A 21,908-nucleotide genomic window follows, 5' to 3' on the forward strand; every position below is an offset into this window, starting at 1 on the left:
GATTGATGATTAATGCCCCTAGTAGTGAGTACAAAATTTATTTTCTTCAATAATTCAGATAGACAAATACTTACTTCAGTAAAGTTGTGGAGAAACTCATTACAAACATTTTATCTGAAGACTTGAATTCTCTAGCTTTTAATAAGTTTTTTGAGATATAGGGTATTATTTGTGAAAGGCCCCTTAAAAACAGTTTTTTCATCATAAGTTTTCTTCAAGATTTTTTTTATTATATAAATGTTGTAGAACATTGCTTGGACTGTTAAACTGGATTACTTTGCTGAAGATGGAAACTTGCTATCGTTAGTATGTTAAATTACATAACGCGAAAATTGCCCTAAATTGACAAAATTGAACAAAGAATTTTAATACTAATTTAAAAAAGAGCATAAAATAACCTTTGCAGTTCTTTGCGATAACCCTATCACATACTATTACTGCACGCCCGACTGCATATAAAGCACACGAGTCGACAGGACACACGCTACAAAAAATATTCACCATGGATTTTGTTCCACCTATTTCTACGCTGCCGAGCTGGATCGACGTGGTCAGGTCTTAGACGTGAGATGACAGAGCAAACAAAAATATGGAACAAGTGTATTGTTAGATTAACAATACTTTAATAAAAAAAATAGCCAATGCTAAAAAACATTTGGCAAGATCTATTTTCTGTATTGGATCGCTATCTGTGTCTAAAATCTGTGTAATACAGATAAATCTGTATAAATGGCAGCTCTACGTACTAGCGGTCATATTTTGACAATAGTCTTCTACGCCATCTGCTCTTCGAGCTGCCCTCTATTGACCAAATGGTCCTCTGTTCAACACAGGCAAACAATCATCATATCACTAGATGTTTGCGAAAAGAAAGTTTATTGACTCTACGCAATTTTCGTAATTTACAATCGTGATTCGCTGGTTGGACTGTTTATTACTTAAACTTTTTTCCAGTTAGACCTACTCCATGGTCAAATTCACCTCGAAATAGGCAGTCTGGTTAAAGATGCGAGCTACATTCTACACTACTATACCATCCCCTTGACTTTGACAAACTTTCGATTAGAATTTCTTATTTGGACAGAGAGTGTGGCACAATCAACGAATCACCACTGTATCAGACTTCTTTTACAACCAGTTTAATTCGAAGACATAGATTTTATTAGAACTGTTTTATGAGCTTGTATAACATATACATGTTGGGCGTCATTTGAGAAATAAATTTCCAACTCATCCGAGATGTCACAAATCCTGCTTATACATTTTATTATGTATACACAATCACAGCCGTTCGGTAAACATCACCCCAAAAGCCACAAACTTCCGATCCCTCCTGATTCATATCAAACCACAATAAACGCTTAGGCTGAAGCTGGAACGCGCTACATGGCACCAAGTCAAGAGATCGACAGGACGATGTTGACGATTCCTGTTGTGTAATATGCCTTCGTTATACGAGATAATCTTTACGTTTTTCTCAGATTCTATTCTATTAAACTAAATGCTGACCCGAACGGTTGTCCTTGGGTATCTCTCCCTTATACACTGCTCTGCTACGCCGCTGTGGTCTCCCCCTCCGAAAAGCAATGCAAACTGTTTATTTAACATATCGTGGCAGCGTGCAGTGGCTCCCCGATTTCATTCTCATCCCGGGAATTTGGAAACCACTCGAGCTAAGCTTCAGCCCTTTTCCGACCAGGTCCGGTAGTTAAATTATTCATAAAGAGCCAGTCCCACTTCTGGAGAAAAGAAGTGCGGTAAATATGGTAAGTTTGTTTGATTATAAGCTTTAAGGATCAACCGTGTTTACATTCAGTGTGTGTGTCATCTCTAAATGAGTTTATTCACGCTTGCCAGCATAATTTCTATTCTCCCGTTGCCGGCAGAATATTACGAAACAATCGGATCTCGTCGCAAACGAAAAATTAAAAATTTGTATAGTTCTGGAGTAAAATGTCAAAAATCTGATTTGTTCTCAACTTAATAAATATTACTGACCGCAAGAAGCAGTTTTTTAAATTATGCATGGATTGAGCTCGTACATCTACTACCATTTTGTTGATTTTATAAACAAAGAAATGGTACGAATGGAGGAAGTCTTAGGGGCGTCAAGGGAATTACAGCATACACTCCAAGACCGTCAGGGAAGTTTATCAAGTATCAGAATAATCTTACAAACTTAGGGATGTATTATGTACTCACCTGTGTCTCAATGGGGCGCTGAATCGGAATCGCAAAACCCTCGAAAACACATATGCTACGACAGTCATCGTCGAGAGGCGGAGGTCAAAAACAATGTTCAAACCTCAGAAGGCCAGATGGGCAATGGAAGCTTTTAAATCCTACAAATTGGCGTACTGGTATACTGGAGAGGAGTCGGAGTAGTGTCTATACAAAAGGCAAGTTGACCAGCCTAAAGTATTCAAAAGTGTTTAACTCGCACATCAGTAATGAATTTCTCAGCAGGAAACCACTGAATAATGAACAGTTTGCCTATCAACCTGGGAAATCACCTGTTACGGCATTGCACAATCTTGTCAAAAAGGTTGAAAATTCCCCGAATTAATTACTGAAATGTTGTGTTGTCACTGGGACGCGAAACTCTGACCATTAAAACCACTAGAGACTGTCCTCAAGGAAGAGTGTTGTCATCTCTTCTGTGGTCCCTGATAGTAGACGGATTCCTGAATGAACTTAAAGGTGTGGGATTTGAAGTAAGGGACGATCCATAAATAACGTACCATTTTTTGAGTGATTTTTAACACCCCCCTCCCCCATCGTAGCATTTCGTCACAAACCTCTAAATACCCCCCTGGTAATTACGTAGCTTGGCGGTAATTCTCTCCCCCCCTTGTCCGCGTAAAATTAAAAAAAATGAAAATTGATGTTAGTTATTCCCCTTTAGAAAAGCTACGTAGTATACCATGACCCCCTATCCCCCTGTCGTCACACATCATTACAAAATACAAAACTCCCCCCTCCCCCATATAATGCTACGTCATTTATGGATGATCCCTAAGGGATTACGCAGGCGACATTCTCATCACTCACGTAACTTGCAGGTGCACAGGCCCGACGAGAGGGGGGGTCAGGGGGGGCAACTACCCTGGGGCCCGGGTCTGTTTTGGGGGCCCGCATTTTTAACCGAATTAAATTTATTTTAATTTAATTGTTGAAGTTTATTGTTTCTGTTGACACTGCAAATATATTACAATCGAATACGTTCCAATGGTTTTCTGAAGTAGGTGAACGTAACCCAATCAGATTCATTTAACAGTGCAATTGAACCATTCTGGTTTCATTTATCGCAAGTGTTTTTCAAAGTGTGCAGTATGAAGTGGTATACAATTTATCATATTCCTAGCTAACTGTCACTAATAAAAGTTGGATATTCTCGGAATAGGATTGATGAGTAGATGACGAAAATCAATGTATTTTGAAAATCAAGATGGCGAATTCCAGTTAAGACATCATTATAACCTAAAATATTGACGTTTTCGAAATAAGATAATCATATAATCGATATAGGTATAGTGATTTGTGATGCGAATGATATGATTATAGAAAACTTTTCTCAACCAGAAGACGCTATATTGGCCTTCAAAAGGGCATCGCTCATCTACTCATCAAACCCGCTTAAAAATACCCTCATAGTTTATACAGATATTGTTCGAAATGGCTCCAAGCTACCGTTTCTATCATCTACTCGTCAAGCCCTTTTCAAAAATTCCCAAATTGTTAGGGTTATCGAGATTATTGTTCAATCGGAAGTCTCCATCCTGGATTTCAAAAAGGTACCAAATATCCATTTTCATCATGTACTTGTCAAGCCCGTTCCGGAAATACCCATATTGTTAGGGTTATCGATAATATTGGTCAACCAACGAATTTTAATAAGAATGTGAAGCGAACTTTTTTTACGATCTAAATCCCAAAAAACGAACTAATTTAATTTACGAACCCTTGGCTTGGTTCGTAAATGGAGGTTGCAGTGTACACATTTGATGCAGAAAATATGGGAATTTAACTAGATACTTATTCTACCCATTAGTTTCCACCAAAAGTTGAAATTCTTTCTCTCACAACTCTCTGTCTCAGTCTTTTCACAGCAGATTTCGCTGTTGGATCCCAGTCATCGCATTCGGAATGTTTTCTCTCTGAATGTCAGCGCAAATGTAACAACTGATTCCAAAACCGATTTCCAATGGGTGACATACAATTTCATCTCAGTCCAGATTATCGTATGAAAGTTAGCTTCAGGGCAAAAAAGATTATGCATAAAATTGCTGCCTTCACCACAGTCTAAAATATTTGAAAATATCCAGCCGGTTAATGCACCCATTGGAAAATCATTCAATATCAGTGTTAACCTTCCGGTAGACGCACTAGTACACAGAGTGCGCGTCACTCAGGAAATCAAGCGAAAGCGTCTTTGAACACCAGCGCCTACTCGTTCCGTGAGCCATGCACGCGACTTCAGGAAGGCCAGACATAAAGGAAGGCCAGACATAAAGTGTATAACTTTTGAACGGGTGCTTATGGACAAACAATTTTACCTTTGTTTTGTAGGCGAAACCTAGTCCTATTAGAATAATTGATAGTATAATTACAATTTTTGCCGATAGTGAAGTCACACGGGTTCAAAAACAGGCCAAAATTAAATCAAAATCAGTTATAAGTCTTTACACAGCATTCACAGCTATCTGGTCTCTTCGGAAAAGTTGTGTGTTTTATGATGATAAAAAATACCCTAGAACATTGTTAATGCGAAAAATTAGAAATAAAAAAGTTATGAGTAAAAATAGGAATTGAAGAGTTATGAGTAAAAAAAGAACATAGAGAACTTCTCATAACTCGATTACTATGACTGACAGAGACAACATGTCTTCTGCAAAATTTATAAAAATACTCTCTTCTACAACTTTGTCGAAGACAGCCAAGCGCTATCTCTTTCGGTTCAAAAGTTAAATTTTCTATAGCCTACTATGATAATTTTTTTAAAAAGATAATATCACCAAAAGATGGCGCTTTTTACACACACAAACATAGTAGGATATGTGAAATCACTAATATGGACAGTTTTGACTCCAGTGAATTAAGTACCTCAAAACGCTGTTTTGAGCCACTGTGCAAAGTGGCGTTTACAGAATTTTGACAACCTGCTTGGTTACTGAGATATAGCGATAAACGTGCTGAGAAATTTTTCATTTTTTACTTCAATTGACTGTGTTTAGGGATTGGCTCAAATTATCTTGATGTAAAAGATGTTTTTATATGTAAAACTATCTGAGAAACACAATGGCATACTCATTTTCAAAACAAAAATGCACGAATTGTGAGAAAAATGCAAGTTAAGTTTTAAACTGGAAATGTAGCATATTTGGCAACACTGTAACCAAAAATAACTATTTTTTCTAGATTCCCTCACTCATCTCCTTCAAAATGCATCTCATCGATTGTTCATAGACCAAATGAAGCCAAAGATATGAATAAAAGTTAATAATTGCTGATTTTTTTCTATGGAAAATTTTCCATGCACGATTATGACACCCTACAAATTTTGTCATCAATACACGCCTATGGCACGTGTAAGTGTGACTTTTGTTCACATTTATAGTGAAAACTCGCAACATAGTCAACCGATCTTCGTAATATTTGAGAGATTAATACAGAATAGATAGAAGCATCAATTGCCTTCTTTGAATTGTTTGTGCAATTTCTAAGTTTCAAGATATTCAATCTCAAACTTTAAAAATCGTTTTTCTCGAAATGTGCTAAATGGTGCTTGTCATAAGATAGCACAACAGCGACGAGCTAGCATAGAAACAAGATTCAGTTTGCTCCTGAAACCGAACATATGCGAACATGAATGCGTTGTACCGAAAAGCAAAGGACGAGGGAAACAAACCAAACATTCGATTCATCGCGGCGGGCATGAATTGAATTTTGTTTCTCTTTCAAGCTCACGAAGGGATGTCAATTTTTCTAAGCTCTGATTCTGGGCAGCATTATTGTGCGTCAAGGGAGCATGAACAATGCCGATATGGACTGTATGGCAATGCCACAAAAAAGGTTTCCAATTGGAATGGTAAATCGGACGCAAGTCATTCTAATGGCCAGACACAAATATTCCTTTATTAATTTTTATTTTTTCCATCTATTACATGTTTAAAATACTGACGACTCTGTTAAGCTAACGCGTTGAATCGTGTCAAATAAACAATTTTCATAACAAATAGTTTAATTGAAACGGTTGCATCCGTATAATTTCTCTAATCGATATTGAAATAAGAAGTCATATATGGTAGGGGCCCGTCAGTACTTCAAACCCCGGGGCCCGGCGCGGCTCTCGACGGCCCTGGGTGCAATACATGAATAGTACATTTGATGTACCAAGGTCAAGCGTCGCTCCAATCCTATATAATATGTTTACCTCAGATCTTCCAAATCTACCTGCTGATTTGTAGAAACTTTTCTTTGATGATCTCTGCCTTCGAGTCAATGCAACGAAGCTTGAATATTTTCAATGATTACCCTGAAAAAATTGAGAATTTTTACTAACGCGGCAAAAACACAATTAATAATTGCTTTCCGCATAACCCAAGAGCTTCTTCTCTTAAACCAAATAATAGTAATATTATTCTATTTAATGGGTTAAATGTAATGAATCCAAGCAAAATGCAGCAAATATATACAATGTTTATACCCTCTTATTATCAAAAATCCTCGGTTCTGCCTAAAGAACAAGCTATTAATTTGAAAATAAACATTTAGATCGGCAATGCTATCTACAGTGCCATTTTGGGCAAGTTGTTGGGTTTCCAGGAAGAAAACAGGATTCAGAACAAAATTTTGAAGCGTCCTCCCTGGTTTAGCATAAACTAGTCGCACAGACTCGCAAACATTAAATTATTATGAACAGTATTCTAAGCAATTTACGACAAAAATCGTTGCAATCATCAAATAGCTCTCTTTTTAGTTCATAAGTAAGTTTTTAAGATTCGTTTAGTTTCGTTATTTACCTGACAAGTAGGCTTAATAATTACTACCGAAAAAATCAGGAAACTGCGAAAGCATATTATAGGGGAAACCGGGGCTATTAATTCGGACCCTCGGGGGGTAATTCGGACCCTCTCAGTTTCTCAGAAAATAGTAAAACTTTCTAACTATCGTACATATTCGTGGAACCGCTATCCTGAAACATTAATTTTGAGAGCTGAAGTTGATTCTTTGTTCTTTGTAGAAAGGATATACAACGTGTTTCGCTGTTTTGCCATTCTCAAAACAAAAATCATTATAATTGAAAAACCGTGATTAAAGCAACAAATAAAAGTGAAAAAATAAAAGGTAAGTGTTTTGGAAAGAATGAGGCTCCTATTTTATGGAATGACTTTTGTTTGGGTGAAAACAGAGATATTTTCGAGACGCTCACCACTTTTGTGCGATATGAGCGTACGGGGCTATTCGGACCCTCTATTCCGTCAACCACCGTTCAGTGGCTTGCGGCTGCGCACACCATTGCACACGCCCCAGCAAAGAAAATACATGGGCCGCCAATCGACAGCTGTGACATACCGTATTAAGTTTTTGTAAAGTAATTTATTTATTTTTGCTTTTCTCAATAGAAAGGTATTGCAATTGCTCTGAAAACCGACTTTTTAACGGAGGCCCGGAGGGCCGAGTGACATATACCATTCGATTCAGTTCGTCGAGTTCGGCAAATGTCTGTGTGTGTATGTATGTGTGTGTGTGTCTGTATGTGTGTGTGTATGTGCGTCTGTGTGTGTACGCGAACACAATCTCACTCACTTTTCTCAGAGATGGATGAACCGATTTTTACAAACTTAGTCCCAAATGAAAGGTGCAACGTTCTCATAGGCTGCTATTGAATTTCTAATGGATCCGACTTCCGGTTCCGGAATTACAGGGTGATGAGTACGATCACGCAGAAAATGTCGATTTTAAGAAATTCTGCAATGAATGTATAATGGTGAAAATTTTTCCAAAATGTGACCACAACTGCTTCGATTTGTAGTACTAGGTCATTAACAGCCATTCAAAGTCTCTTTGGTCACATTGGCCACCATCATCGGTTCCGGAAGCCCCGGCGGAAGCATCCAAATTCAGACTAACAGTCACATCGGTTTCTCGGAGGTGGCTAGACCGAATCAACCAAACTTAGTCTCAAATGAAAGATGTTGCGTCCCCGTAAATGGCTATTAAATTTTATCCCCAACCGACTTCCGGTTCCGGAGTTACGGGTTGTGGCGTGCGATCACATAGCAAATTGTGATTCAAACCGATACCCCGATGGAAGCAAAAAAGGTAAAAATTTCGCTAAAATGTCTCTCAAATAACTTAACTTTGCAGTTCTAGGTCACCGACGGCCAAACAAACTTTCGTTGACTACATTGACCACCATAGACGGTTCCGGAAGTGCCCGGGAAAAGCGGCCATCTTTCATAACTAGCAAACTCATATCAGTTTCTCGGAAATGGTTGGGCCGATTTTCACAAACTTAGTCCCAAATGATAGCTATATTATCCCCACAGATGTCTGTAAAATTTCGCACGGACCGCTTGTATGGTTCCGGAAATATAGACTGAACGGTCCGGTCACACATAAAATTCCCATATAAGCCGGAACTCAAAATTTTTTTCAAAGGGGAGACCCCATGAAATTTCAGAAATCGAATTCGTATTTTTGATGCCAAACATCTTTAAAATGCATGAAACGTCGATATTTTATGTTATCACGAATTTTTTTTTTTTTTTTAAATCGACTTTTTGGGACTTTGCCGATTTCGCACCTTTTTGCCTTTCTCAATAGAAAGGTATTGCAATTGCTCTGAAAGCCGACTTTTTAACGGAGGCCCGGAGGGCCGAGTGACATATACCATTCGATTCAGTTCGTCGAGTTCTGCAAATGTCTGTGTGTGTGTGTATGTATGTGTGTATGTATGTATGTGTGTGTATGTGCGTATGTGTGTGTGTATGTGACCAAAAATGTCACTCATTTTTCTCAGAGATGGCTGAACCGATTTTGACAAACTTAGTCTCAAATGAAAGGTGCAACGTTCCCATAGGCTGCTATTGAATTTCTAATGGATCCGACTTCCGGTTCCGGAATTACAGGGTGATGAGTACGAACACGCAGAAAATGTCGATTTTAATAAATTCTGCAATGAATGTATAAAGGTGAAAATTTTTCCAAAATATGACCACAACTGCTTCGATTTGTAGTATTAGGTCACTAACATCCATTCAAAGTCTATTTGGCCACATTGGCCACCATCATCGGTTCCGGAAGCCCCGGCGGAAGTATCTAAATTCAGAATAACAGTCACATCGGTTTCTCGGAGATGGCTAGACCGATTCGACTAAACTTGGCCTCAAATGAAAGGTATTGCGTCCCCGTAAATGGCTTTTTAATTTCATCCCGATCCGACTTCCGGTTCTGGAGTTACGGGTTGTGGCGTGCGATCACATAGCAAATTGTGATTCAAACCGATACTCCGATGAGAGCAAAAAAGGTAAAAATTTCGCTAAAATGTCTCTCAAACAACTTAAATTTGCTGTTCTAGGTCACCGACGGCCAACCAAACTTTCGTTGACTACATTGACCACCATAGACGGTTCCGGAAGTGCCCGGGAAAAGCGGCCATCTTTCAAAATTTACGAACTCACATCAGTTTCCCGAAAATGGTTGGGCCGATTTTCACAAACTTAGTCCCAAATGATAGCTATAATATCCCCATAGATGTCAATAAAATTTCGCACGGATCGCTTATATAGGTCCGGAAATATAGACTAAATCGTCCGGTCACATATGAAATTCCCATATAAGCCGGAGCTCAATTTTTTTTTTCAAAGGGGGGACCCCATGAAATTTCAGAAATCGAATTCGTATTTTTGATGCCAAACATCTTTAAAATGCATGAAACGTCGAGATTTTATGTTATCTCGAAAAATTTTTTTTTATGAAAATCGGCTTTTTGGGACTTTGCCGATTTCGCACCTTTTTTCAGTTCAATATTACCGTGGCTGTTTTTTCGTTTTCAAAATTTTAGAACTCGAATAATGATTTATTTTCCTGTATATAGTTGTCATGTGATGTATAATAATAAAATGTAATATATGCATTTAAAAGTTTTTAATGAATATAAACAACGCACACATTCTCGTGATTCATAATTGAGAAAGGCACAATTGCACCGCTAGGTGGATTAAAATAGGTTTTTCAGTTCAATATTACCATGGCTGTTTTTTCTTTTTCAAAATTTTTGAACTCGAATGATTTATTTTCCTGTATATAGTTGTCATGTGATGTATAATAATAAAATGTAATATATGCATTTAAAAGTTTTTAATGAATATAAACAACGCACACATTCTCGTGATTCATGATTGAGAAAGGCACAATTGCACCGGTGGTGGATTAAAATAGGTTTTTTGCTTCTTAATGACTGTCTCTTGTAACTAATTCATAGGTAAATATAATTCCATTGTAGAAAATTAAAGAAAAATGGCTGTCTGAATTGCACCGTAGGGATGTCCGAATTACGCCTACATTGTAAAAGGCTGGAAAAAAGTAGAGGTTTGTAAATCGTCGCCTAGCGCTGCCATTGAGTGGTGCAAATGAACCTTTTATGGCACCAAAATGTAGCTGAGGTTTCAAACTAACAATTAGGACTTTTGACCGGTAACTTTTTTCACATCTATCCACCTAAAAGGGCGATTTGCTTAAGCAGGTCCGAGTAGTCCCGGGTACCACTATCTCAAATAGTAACTATCTGAACAATGTAATCAATATGGATAAAAAGTCATCACTTATCTGAGCACCCAATATATTGAATTAGAAATATGTTATAAACTGAACAATATAATCAAATACAAAATTAACAATAAAAAAACTGAAAATTGTAAACACCGCCAACTAGTTCCAAAATTGTGAACATAACCAACATCGTCTTTTTTAATTTTCCGTGATTCATGATCAAGGTAATTTGCTCATCTAACGCACTCTATTTGTTTGCATGTAATCAAAATGAACAATTACTCCGTCGTGTTGCAACTCTTTAAAAAGACTCGTGGTTCATTTAAGAGTCGCTTCTTTTGATCGATTGATGATTGAGCCCATCTTTAGATACAAGGGAATTTCTGACAACTTTACAGAAGTTCGTAGAACACATTCAAGAATATGCCCAACAATATTGCCGAAAGAGTGCTGAAAAGAGTTACTCGAAATATTGAACATTTTTTAGTTCTTCGCATATTTTGGATGCAAATTGAAGTACTTTGTATTCAAATAATACCTGAATGAGCAAACCATTCAACATGCATTTTAAAGTAGAGAAAAAAATGCTGCAAGATTATTTAGAAATCGGCTTTGCTGGCTGAAATTTAAAAAATGATATCAATTTAATATCTATTTAATAATCTTAGCTTCGAGTGATAGAAATAGAAACTTGATCCCTTTGGCAAAAATATGTGTCAATGAAAACCCTAAAATTGTTTACAACAAAGAAATGCGAGAAACTAAAACATAAAGAATAATACAAGATACCCGATTTCCCAAAATATTTAAATAGTTTCAAAATAAATAGTAAAAAAACACACACACAACCACATGAACAATTAGCACAGCCATCTAGTGTGTTGAATTAAGGAGGGATAAAATATTAAGTCTGGTTTCTCATATTGCTCAGTTTAGAAGCTATGAATCGCTCCGCTGCACGTAACCAAATTTATCCGTGTGCCGCTTTGTCTATTTACAAAAGCAAAAAAATGATTCCTTCTACCTGGTCTGTGAAACATGAACAAACAATGTGTGACAATGCAGAGCAAGTTTATGCCCCATTCAGGCAAACTGAGTTGCTGCTGACTTCCGGCAATGTCCTGTAAGACCATCGATTTGTGAAGTAAAGTTGGTGGAGGTTAACATGAAGCTAGTTAATGCTGTGCGATTCCACCATCTAGGTCATGCCGTACTAATTATGTTCAAAAACATTAGTCAAGCAGAATTATTTGCTTCGCAGAAAAACTTGAAACACACCGTCGATTGTGATGACATTTTATACAGTATCCATACATATATAGATAATGACTGTCCTGAAATAAAATTACGTGACCTGACCTGACACTACGTACTCGTTCCGCCGCTATCAAACAACTCACCTCAAAAAACGGGTTGATATAGTCAACGAAGATACTTGGAGAAACCTTTTTCCAGAACCTCGGCGTTCGTGTGGGGAGAATACGTCCGCAAATCAGTTGAACATATTGCATATTCTCAACGAACACTGATCACGTACCCAGGGCAGATTTCTACGCTTCCAATACTGTGATCTGCCGCTACAGCATGGAAAACCTTGCGCAGAGGCTGCTCAAATCATTCCATCCGTTACGACTAAGACCGCTATACAGCCGTCGTGTGCTAAACCACAACCAGTTGTTAAAACAACGACTGCTGACCGGGCGATAACAAACACCAACTCAACAACGATCGGAACCAATGCAACTAAACAAACTGCCATTACCAATAGCGAAGTAAAAATGATAACACCAAATGCCTCCAAACCAACAACCACCATCACCAATAGAGAATCAACTTCCGAGGAAGATAGATTTAAAACAGCGACCCGTAAGTACGAGAAACAAATAAGAACAACCGACCGTGAACATCATGAATACAGTACCGCTGACGACATGGACGTGAACGAAAAAGCGAGAGAAGCTACATCAACAAGACCCGATGGACAGACAAATTTAATTTTAATTTTCATATATTGTAAAAATCATAAAAGGCCTACGGCTCAGCTATACCAACGCATTGAACAACTTTTTCCTAAATTTTCATCGCAAAAAATTGAAAATTGGGCGAGTGACAATGAATCTTCAGAATGCACCCAAAAAATGTGCACCATAACTCAAAATCTCTTGGACCAATTGTTCTGAAAATTTGCACGGCTCTTCTTCATATCATTGCAATTGCTCAGAAAACTACAAGAGGTTTTTATTATATTTGTTTTTTTTTACAATACCATGCAGACCGATTTTTAGCAAAGATTGTGTTTTCGGTTTCAAAGTGCTACGAAAAATTAAAAAAAAATCTAGCAAAAAATAAAAGTTTCTGTGGTCCTTTAGATTAAGGAAATATAATGTACATCGCAAGACAAGTTTTCGTCGTATTTTCTTTTTGCAATCAAATTTTGAGAAAATATTGTTCGATTGCGACGTTATTATATGGAAATTGAATGAATTTATTACTACTCTCTGTATCACTAGAACAAATAAAAAACGTGTCTTTTTACCGTCTGCACGATCTACCTAAATCAAAATGGTAAAACATGAAAACTGAAAACATCGCCAACTAGAGCCGGTCTCTCCTAAGGTTTTTGGACCATAGTGCGGAGTAGTGAGCATACTAGCAACAAAACAGGACTATGCAGGACTACGGAAGCAATTAGAAAGTGTAATCGGCAATACAATCCGTATACATACACGGATTTACCTAAGAATTATAAAGAATTTAGCAGCCTCTCTCCAACTTCAGTAGTAAACGTATACAAATGGTGAAACGTATCGTATTTTATGAAACTACCAAATCAGACATCCTAATCCTAATATGTTTCGCCAGTTGATGCCTTTTAACACGTTGCCCGATGTGTTCTAAGACTTAAACCTCTCAGGTGGGAAGTCGATTACCATTACAGCGGGACGGAAGATAATACCGCTTCTGATGTTATTGGCGGTGCTCTTGATGATAATGGTGATGATGATGATAGCACATTTGCCAGGCATCATAAGCATAAGCGATTTTGTTGGATGAGAGAGTAAATGAGTATATGCTACAGAAACTGCACACGAGCCGAAGTGTGTAAAATAAATGCACCTATAACATCAGGCATACGGTCATTATACACGTGATGTAGACGAAAAGGGGTTGGGTAATCCTTGTTTAATCCGAGATAAATTATTCGAAAGTTTAATGGTTCCATTTAGACAAGTCTTATGTCAATGGTTCATCTGTTGGTAAGCCATACTAAAAACATAATAAAGATACGATTGTTTAATTGAACTACCAGTCGGAGTTAACGCGGTATCCCTATCAACATATAAACATTTCTTGTGAGTTAATGAACGTGATCAAAAATATGTTTCAACGGTATTATTATTGAATTGAATTGAATACATGTTTTTACTGAAGTAAAAAAATGAAAAGGTATTAAAAAAAATTGTGGTAATCTAGACTAGGGAAGGGGAACCAATTTTGGGTAATTTTTGCGTGTCATAATTTATGAATGATCCCTTAGCCTTTGGACCTCGGATTAGACTGTGAAGAAAGTAATATAGGTATTTGTTAAAAATGCACTCTATAAAAAGTTTTTTTTTCATGACACACTACTAATATGTTTTAAGACTAGCACAATTTGAGTATGGCATGAAATATGTCCAACTCAAACGGGTTTTTGTCACTATTTCTCTCTAGTCTAACTCTAATCCGATGGATACAAAACAATAAATTAAAAGTATATTTCTAAAACTAACAATGATATTTATCATATTTTTTTGTATTTTTAATTTTTCTTGAATTTCATTGAAATCTTATTTTATTATTATTCTATTATCTATTTCTTCTTTTCCTAATTTAGATCATGTAAGGAAGCTAATATGAACCACTAGAATAGATTCAATACAAAGGTCTGGAACAATGATACCGACTCATCATTTTTTTCGAGAGTTGTCCTACTGGAGCTGTAGAGCTAGGTTCTCGGAAGGGCTCCCCATCAGAATCACATACTACAATTTGCAGACGAGACAGGTAATGTCGCCTACTAAAACACTGCATTAGGCCAATTGTAGCGGGACGTGAATGTGATTGTGAATGTGATATTCATTGTACGGTTCAGGTATGTGCGGGCACAGGGACTCGTGATCGCGTGTATCATCGCGAAGGGCTCGAACATTTGTTCGTTAACGTGCTCGATCGCGTGTGCGTTTGTATGTCGCTTGTGCTAACGTGTATGTAACTTCGTGTGTATAAATTCTATTTCATAATCGTGTGCCTTTTCGCATATTCGCGTATGTTCTAGAATGATCGCGCGCGGACCGTGAATCTGATACTTAATTTTTTGTGTACGTTTCAGAATCCAGAAGAAAGTGGGTTCTTCCATATCATTAGAGTTCCCAATCATGTCGCCGTAGAACGCGTGGTCTAGTGGATATGCGCTATATTTTTTTTGATTGGTCCAACTGAATGTATGGACCTAAATTGCTAGAATGAAGGGTAAAGATTTCCGGACGTGACCGATTCATGATCGCGCGCGTTTGCGTTTGTAACTTCGTAAGTACTAAAACGTTCACACAATTGCCGGAGTGTTATCAAGTTTACGCGATCGCGGGCATAGGTGTGCGTAGATGATCGCGAAGGGCTTAAGCGTTCGTATGTTGACGTGTTTGTCGCGTGTGCTCGCGTGTATGTGACTTCGCGTGTATAAATTCGATTTTGAAACCCTGCGGCCATTCATATATTCGCGGACCGCCATTCTGATCTTTAGTTTTCGGTGTACGGATCACATTCTGACTGGGAGAGAGTTACCCCATATCACTAGAGTTTCCGGCCATGTCGCCATGGAACGTTTTGTCTAGTGGATATGGGAGTTATTTTTCAATTTTATTATTTTTTTTATTAATTAAAAAGGACCTAGATTGTTGGTACCGAGGATAGAGACTTCCGGACGATCACGATTCATGATGGCGCGAGCGCGGGAGTTTGTAGGTTGACGCTTGAGATCGCGAGGGGCTCTAACGTTTGTGCGCTGGCTTGATTTTGTAACGTATGTTCTTGAATGGTCGCGAGAACCGTGAGTCTGATATTAAATTTTCGGTGCGCTGTTAGAATTCTGGAAGAGAATGGGAACCCTTATATCGATAGGGTTCCCGGTCATGTCGCCATGAGACGTGTTGTCTAATAGGTATGAGCGTATTTTCTTAATTGGTCCAGCTGAAGGCAGGGGCCTAGGCTTCTAATATCAAGGATAGACTTCCTGACGTGACCGATTCGCTATCGCGTGCGCGAGGGCATTTTTGTAGGTTCCCGCTTGAGACCGTGTTTTAGAATGTGTGAGTGTTACGACGTTCACTATCACCATCTTTGCTGACCCAGCTGAAGGCGGGTGTAGAATGGCGGTATAGGACTCGAAAAGAAGAAATAAAGGACAATATATGAGAGACGTAATAGATTAGATAGGTACAAGATACAGCTGAATTTATGATCATCACATGAAAGACATACATTAGTACTTCAAAATCTACCAATACTTGAATAGCCAACCACCACACATAGCACATCCTTTCTCAATTATCTATTTGTTACTGGTTGATTGTCGTCTATGAGAGGGTAAATAGAGGAAAGGTATAGAACAGAAAAAAGGCTCACATCAGCCCTCCCGGCCTCCTCGATACACCACTATCGACGCGTATTGTAATCAACATCATGAAGCGGGCTTTTTATATAAATCAAATCGTGAGTAGTCATAATGTTTGGTGGATTATTAACATGAGAACTAATTAACCTCTAGTAGTAGAACTTGGTGCAAAAAGAAACTAAAAAGAGTGAAGGTCCTTATATTTAGATAACTCTATTGAATCTATTGTGGCTTGATGATGTATACAATATCGTCAATCCCATCAACCTGCGAGAGCGATAAAGAAATAGATATTACATGCATCTAAACTACTTTTAGGTGTTTGGTGATGTGGTTCACATGGATTGGATTTCTTCAAAAACTACGAGTTTCAGTTTATTAAGTTGATCTAGTTGAGCATTAACTAGTGGCTGAACAGTATGTTTAAGAGAAGGTTCCATCCATAAGAGATTGTCATCTCTGTTTCTGAAAACAGCGAATCCGATTCGTTATAGACGAGTGTTACTCACCATCTTCACGAGCCAGAGCGACAGAGCGATTTAAGAAATAAAAACACCCACCTTCAGTCTGATCATCTCTTATAGATGACAGTCCATTGATCCGAATCGAATGACTCGATCACTATACTCAAGATCAAATGATTCCTCGAACATCCGAACCAGTATGTTCCATTTGAAAGTAGAAACATCCATATCAGCCGTCCGCCAAAACACTCGATCGAATGATTATTAGTCATGAGATTCAGAGATCAATGAACCAGCACTCGCTCGGATCTCCCACTCTTATTTTAGCTCCCTGTACATATGTTCATATAATGGAGAACCAAAAATCCGGATTCGCAATTGCATTACTGCAGGGCAGTTATACATCAAATCATATAAAGTTCCGTAATCGGATTCCCAAAGCTCACATGAACAATACTCAGCCCGCTCAATAGTACCCATGTGATAATTAAGTTTGCAATGTTCAGTCAGTGCTCTAACTAGAATACTGCAATTGTGCTTGGAACAAATTCAACAAATTCGTTGACATTTTCGGATTTGCACCCGAAAGAAAAGTTTTAATTTGGACGCAAGTTTGTAAGCCACACCAATGGTTGGCATGTTCGGATGCAGCCTAAAAGCGAATCTTGTGTTTTATCCTACTTATCGAAAGTTGTAGAACTGGTTTTGGACCGGGTACCCATAAAAGCATAAAATTTGAAATACTAAGTTCGATTTCGAATCTGTTGAACTAAGTTCTTTCAGGGCAGCCTAACTGTCAGAGAAAAAATAGATTCTTTTACCGCAAATGCCCTGTTGGAGTGCCGATTGCACGCCACACAAAATCGTGAACATTTCTGCTTGGAATACGGTACAGTACCTTACGAGCAAATCAGACTGGTTTAATCTTATTTCACGACAATAGACTACAGCACCGGCTCGGCCCTCCAACACAGAACCGTCAGTATAACAAACTACATATTCTTCAAGTTGTCGCTCCATCCAACCAAACAGCCATTCCTCGCGAGGAGGAATTGAAAGTTTCAAAGAAAAACTACGTGTGAGTGTAAGGTCACTGGAAGCAAGTGTATACTCATCCCAAGCTACCATTTGCGACTACAGTCTTGTGTGGCTAGTTGCACGACCTATTGGGTCACTGTTCCAAAGCCCAGTAACTTTAAGACGGAATGCACAAGACCGAAGACCATGTAAGCTTTCTTGATTGTAAAACGATGTTAGCTGTACCAAACGTACTTAACGTGATTTGCTTAACGTGTAGTGGGCAAAAAAATCGATCTCTTTTTTTATCCGCTTAATTGCTAGTATTGAACACCTAGAATAGCCTCCTGCAATCGCAGTGGCCACGCTGAACTTCTTTTGTTTTAAACAGCTATGCATTCCTCGCGCGTATTTGCCATCACACACGCAATGGGTAATTTTCCAAAGCGTTTGTTCCGTGATTCAATTTGATTTGGGACGTCCTTTAATAGCGTTTTTTTCTCGAAACAACGTTTTTCATGTTGCCGAACACGATAATTCAAAAACTAACTAACGAATTGACTTGATTTTTTATTAGAATGCATAATATATGCAGCCTGTCGATGAACTACAGAAAACTAAATACAATTTTTTTTCTCCCTATTATTTTTAAGAAAAGTGAATGAATTTTACAGTAAAATGTAAGTTTTTTCGGGTTTCATAAACCCATTTTCCGAAACTCGAACTTTTTTCAATTTTTTGGTTCGTCCAAGTTTTACAAATCTTGCTGAATTTCCTGAATCATACCTGAATTTTATCAAGAGTTTCGTTCGCCGCGGCGCTTCTGGACTTGGAAATGGTTGGACGTCTACACTTGGAACGCTCGTATGTGTGGCTCTGCGTGACCCAAAATATTTGTTTTTCGTACACAATGCATGTAGAAATAGATTTTAACATTACACAAAAGATCCATTGTTACCTTGCCTTTAAAATCGTAAAACAAAATAACTTTCGGTTCGAGCACTTTACACCAGATATCCTTAACAGCACATAAGGCTTGTTGCATCATATCAAAAAGTGTATTAATGGAAATGCCGGAGATCATTATATGACAACCATCGGCGTAACCATATGTCGGAAACCCAAGATCATTAAGTTTCTTCAACAAGCCATCGGCGACAAGGTTCCATAGAAGTGGTGACAGTACACCACCTTGAGCACATCTGCTGACACTCAGTTTCCTTATCTCTACTTATCTTAACGATGACGTCAGATGTCGGTTGCTAAGCATCACGTGTATCCAGTTCGTGATATATGAAGGTACTCCATGACCTCGTGCTTTCAAAATGGATTCGAGATACACGTTGTCAAAAGCACCTTCAATATCGAAAAAACTCCTAGACTTAATTACTTTTGCGAAAATGCTTTTTCAATATTGTAGACAACATTGTCTTAAGGGTGGTAGTAGACTTCCCCCGCTGATATACATGTTGCATTGCATGCAGCGGGTGCTCGCCCAAGCTAACATCCTGAATGTAGTGGTCGATTAAACGTTCCACTGATTTAAGAAGGAAGGAGGTCAAACTGATCAATGTAAAGCTATTTGCCTCCTCATAAGGGACGCGGCCACCTTTGGGAATGAATTTCACAGTTATTTCCCACCACGCTAATGGAATGTATCCTGTTGCTAGACTACAAGTAAGAACCTTTTTTCAAAATATGCTTGAAGTATCCATATTCTTTTTATAGTAGAACTCGAATGATTCAATTCTTGCTTGAGAATCTTCAACCCGCCGGATGCCACACGGCCTCTAGGCAGGTTTTGTCCGGAGAAAGATAATAGACTGTTATCAACCTCCTAGTGTACCCCAGCCGTGAAACTCAACTCAATGCACAATACTGTCAGAGCAGAGAGTTACATATACCACCTCTTCCCTGCCAAACCGTGCAAATCCTGGGTGATTTCCTCTATCGAGTATATGTAGATTTGTACTGCTTAAGTATTCCATCAAATTAGTGCCTCTCACATTTATAGCTGAGCTGCCGATAATAAATGGAAACCAATTTCTGTCACAGTATGTATCATCGTACATTTATTCTGAAGATTATGCTGGCGATTAATTTGTGCTACTCTAACCATGGTCGATCAGAGCACTATTACATATAATTGAACAGCAACAAGACGATACCAAACACGCTGGCTTATAATCGCCTATAGCGAACCTCGAAATGGGTAAATGGTAACAAACGAGCACTGTGTCTGATATTTGCTTGATATAGCAAGGGTAAACCCTATGATACTCCGTGCACAAGTGGCATATTCCCTGGCATGGTCCCTCCAGCCATTCAGTTCTCGGCACGAAGATACAACTTGATTTCGGAACTCCTATTTTCGCCTCTTACGACATTGGAGCAAGAACCCAGTGGATCGATTGTTGGCTGAGTTACTTCAACTCGCCGCATGTCACACGATTTCTAGGCTGGTTTTGGTCCGGAGAAAGAGATCAACTTCTTAGTGGACTGATATTATCCTCCTAGTGGACCACTAAAAAGTTTTTTGGACTAGATTATGTGTAGTTTGAAATGAAATCTGCGCTACGTTAGAACCTTATTGAATACCTGTTATATGAGTTTCTGAAGCTTGATCCGACAATTACACTGTATTATTGTTTCGATTATATGCTGTTTCGATAAAACATAAACAATTAAAATATCTCATTTGGGTATGTTATGTTTAACAACTTTAAATTGTTTCAGTCGGGTAAACTAAAACTTGTATGTGTTCTACAGTGATATATGCTAACAAATTATTACCAAATTCAAATTATATTTATATTTGTATTTGTTATTACGATGTTCGATGCAAACATGAACGCTGTAACACTACCATAAGCAGAACTAAACACCTGTCGCAGGTGTCAGTTATGTGGATTGGCAGACAGTAAATGAAATCTCACCGATGCGACAGAGGGCTCGTAATGGCATAGCAAACAGCCCAGAAAACACTACGTTACGAACAATTTGGAAGAAAATAGGGATCGGCAAAATCGGCAAAGACCCACGCGACGAAGCAATTGTAAGCATGAAACATGGAACTGCAAGCCGCTTTTGAGTCGTATAGTTGTAGCAAATTTGTTGGGAATTGATGGTATAGTGTTGGGAAATATACGCCAATGCGTGGTCAAGTCAATGCATATTGTCCTCACGAAGCGAGACCCAAAGATGATAAAAATGCATTTTACGGGCAGCGGGAGCGTGTGTATGACAACGAGATGTTAAGTTTGTCATTGGCGACGTGAAGGCCCAGATAGGTTGGGAGTCAATGAATGATCAGTGATCGGATCAGAGAATCTGTACACCGGCCAACGATGGGTAATACTTCGAATCGAGGAAATGGCTGGTATGACAGCAAGTGCCTGCAGTTAGTTAAGGAGAAGAATGCAGCAAGGGCAAGCACACTGAAGCACCGCACGAGAGTGTACAAGGCAGAAAAGTGCGGAATAGGCAAACTCGCGCCTACAGGTAGCTCGAGATAACGAGGCGATGAAGTAGATGTAATGGTACATGGAAATTCTACGAGAAGGTGAATCGCTCACGCAAAGTCTATGTTCCACATGTGCAGAGATGCTAATGGGAACCTGCTAACGAACGAACTGGAGGCGGTATTGCGACGAAAATTTAAATTGCGAAGCAGTAGACGACGAGAGTAGAACATGAACCAGCCTGAGGATGCGTGCAGCCGACGACAGATCTACCTGAAATAGAGGAGGAGATCGGTTGGAGGTTTGTTGCCGCCTAGCACCAACCTGCCCATTCATCACCTGTTTATAGATTTAAAAGTCGCATGTGATAGAATTGATCGAGATCAGTTATGGCAAATAATATCAGGAACACTTTAAAACATTTTAAAACTCGGAAAGGGTGAATGTGCTTTCATGTTTATTGTTCAATATCGCTTTGGAAGATGTGACAAGAAGAGCATGATGATCACACGTGGTATGATTTTCCGGAAGTTTGTT

The sequence above is a fragment of the Topomyia yanbarensis genome, chromosome 2 (assembly GCF_030247195.1).
Source record: "Topomyia yanbarensis strain Yona2022 chromosome 2, ASM3024719v1, whole genome shotgun sequence".
Classification (NCBI taxonomy): domain Eukaryota; kingdom Metazoa; phylum Arthropoda; class Insecta; order Diptera; family Culicidae; genus Topomyia; species Topomyia yanbarensis.